At 33.5% G+C, this 3,208-nt stretch overlaps 1 non-coding gene across 1 annotated transcript; it reads left to right on the top strand.

Moving 5' to 3' along the window:
• Positions 1-1,222: 1,222 nt before the first annotated feature.
• Positions 1,223-1,385, top strand: LOC145271607 (U1 spliceosomal RNA). Its single transcript, XR_013866013.1, has one exon. It is a non-coding gene; the product is annotated as a U1 spliceosomal RNA (small nuclear RNA).
• Positions 1,386-3,208: the final 1,823 nt, after the last annotated feature.

The following is a 3,208-nucleotide window of genomic DNA, read 5'->3' as shown; positions in this document are numbered from 1 at the left end:
TGTCTAATTTGATTGGTTGTTTTTTGGATTTGTGATTTGGTTTTAATTCTACAAGTTTTTATTCGTTTGAATTTATGGCCCGTAGGTTTGTAAAAAGACTGACGCATATTGAAAAGGTTGAGAACCGGTTTTATTTATTAATGACAGTTTTAATTAGAAAAGGTAAAGTGTTCGTAGGATGTTTGTAGGTGTGTATGCATTGATAAGGAATGAACTTTTGTAGGCTTGTATAATTAAACAAAGAATGAATTTCGTAAGCATACTTATCTTTTCGGACGACAGGGGTGTTAAGTGGGTGGCCGGTCGTGCTACTTCGGTGATATGTGTCTAGGCTTTTAACTTGAAAGCGGCGACTACTTTCATCAACAACTAGCAGCACGGCGTCTTTGCCTCCTGTGTTTTTCTCCTTTTTTTTCTTTGGTTTGTTTGAATTAGACATTGTTTAGAATTGAAGGCATCTTGGCCCATAACGTGAGAGCGGAGTTGGCTTCAGTTCACTGATGCCTTATTTCTTCTTATTCTTCTTCTTCTTCTTCTTCTTCTTCTTCTTCTTCTTCTTCTTCTTCTTCTTCATCTCTTTAGGTCCGGTGGGAGAATCTCCCCGTGCGTTCACTGACGCAGCTGGGCTGAAAGCGGCGACTACTTTCATCAACAACTAGCAGCGCGGCGTCTTCGCCTCCTGTGTTTTTCTCCTTCTTTTTTCATTCCCTAAAAATGCCTCGTTTTATAGGGGCACATCGGCTCCCACTGACTGTAATTTTTGGGCCTTTATTTTAGGCGCGGAGCTCTGCCATTTGTTGATAATTCTTTTGTGGTTATCTTATTTTTCTTTTTCCAAACGGAAACGATGCGTGGAGCCATGTGCAAAAGACGATTTTTCATGTTGTCTCTTATGCTGGAGACGTTAGCATCCGGTTCGCTGATAATTCTCATCATGTTCCCACAGATTTGTTCTCATTGAAAAGATTATGAATTTATTTTGTTAACATGTTAACGACCTTGACAAGTTTCTTTAAGAATTAAGGTATTTTGTGAAAGTGTTTGTAATTTTAAATGATAGTAATATTTTTGTAATGAATTTTGTTATTGGTGAATAAAATGTTGTGATATATTAATATTGGTGAGAATTATGTGGAACATATTAAGTATTTTATTGATTATTGTCAGTGGTGAGTATAGATGTATGATATAAAAACACTAGTGGACAGCCTTAAAAAATCTTATACTTACCTTACGTAGGGGTAACGGTGATCATTTAGGTCGTTCCCCCAAAGTGAGGCCCTTCCATTGCACTGCGGTTGGGTTGACCTTTGTGATCGTCTCAAATGTGGACGACTCGGACGTGCTATTTCTAAGTGTGGGGTCTGCGTACGCGCTCAACCCGATAATATAATCAAAATCAGAAATCCTACCCTACGTCTCATTTGGAGCAGAAAACCACTTTAATTCTCAGCTACCTTCCGTCCGTATCTCTTCATCTCTCACAAACGAGTGTAAGGACGTCCTTGTTTCTGTCTTCCCAATCGCCCGTTTCTATACACGGCAAAAAAGGCCTATTCTCTCGACCAGTTTATCATCCACTTCAATTTCAACGTTTATCATCCACTTCAATTTCAATATAATCTGCATGTACACACCACCAACGTTTGCTCTTAACATATGAATTTCTTAAGCGTAAGAAATCCATCGAGTTGTCGCCTTCAACAACTGAAAGTGTCTTCTTTCGATATTGATTGATGAATGAAAACCTCTGGAAAACTACCGCAGAATTAGTGTGTCTATTGATTGAATCCCACATATTCCCTCGAAAATTGGGCATCCAAACATAGTTGAATTATGTGCACAGGTATTTTTCGTTACCAAAATTATGAAAATGATTAAATATCTTTTATTGGTACTTGTACAGTTTAATCAACACATTAAAAAAATGAAAATATCGAAAAAAGGTTATATTATACGTATCCGTTATGGACTGAAGTTCTCTGAAAAAAAAAAAGTTCAGAGACAATGGCCGTGTTTGGATTTTTAGAACACGCCACGGGGAGATAACTCAGTCTAAAGTGCCGATACCTCCCTTCCCATCTTAAATAATAGATTTTCTTCTTAAAAATTGGTATTGTATCATAACAAATTGTGTTTTTTTTGCTTTAAAAAAATAAAACTACTTGACCAAATTAAATGAAAGTTTTTCCAGAGAACTTCATTCCATAATAGATACGTACAATATAACTTTTTTTTTCTTCGCTATTTTCATTTTTAATGTCTTTATTAAAATGTACAAGTTCACATTTCATTTTATAATTTAAAATGAAAACCATTGAGCAATAAAAATGAAATTTTGTGTACTTATATATTTTTGGTGCCGAGCTGAAATAATAACGTTATTATTTTGAAAACCATTCTTAATATGAGGAGGTGAGGGTTTTGTAACTAATTTATGCTTCCACATTACAACTTTATATAATAAAAAAAAATCGTGAAACTTGAAATTAAACTGAAAAAATAAAAACTATATAAAAATAACACAGTACTATCTGCCGTCATATGCATCCGAGAAAAATATCTATTGTAAAATTAAAACAAGATTTCGTGCTTATGCATTTTTGGTACCACGCTATTTTAAAATAGTTTTTCAGGTTAAATCAAAGTTTTACGATATCTTTTTTTTTCTTTTTTTTAATTGTAAGGTGGAAGCGTAGAATAGTTACAAAAAACCCTCCCCATCTTAAGAATGGCTTTCAATAAAATAACAATATCATTTCAGCAGGCAGCACAGTACCAACAATACATAAGTACTGAAAATGTTATTTTTATTGTTCAATGTTTTTCATTTTAAATTATAAAATAAAACACGTTTAATCATTTTAAAACTTCATCTTTCATGATTTTTTTAATTTGTTAAACACCGTGGTTAAAAAAATAAATTTTAATCACATGATCACATTTTCAATAATTACGTGATTATATTTTAGCCATTTAAACTTTGTGAAACATGTAAACAAACTTCTGCTCGATACCGGTGTTGACCTTTAAGATTCCCTTTTAGTGATTATATGGTTCGAGGCTATTTGTACAACTAATCGGCAAATCTGCTGATTATTCTGACTACATTTCTCATCTTGGATGTTAACAGTAGTTTGACTACTCCAAATTATAATGAAATGTTCAGTCTTCCAAAAAAAAAAAATAAATAATAAAATAAAATAAA

Source organism: Euprymna scolopes, chromosome 46 (genome assembly GCF_053919585.1).
Source record: "Euprymna scolopes isolate OS-2025 chromosome 46, ASM5391958v1, whole genome shotgun sequence".
NCBI lineage: Eukaryota > Metazoa > Mollusca > Cephalopoda > Sepiida > Sepiolidae > Euprymna > Euprymna scolopes.
Note: the sequence above shows the minus strand (reverse complement) of the source record. Positions and strands in the feature narration are given on the sequence as shown.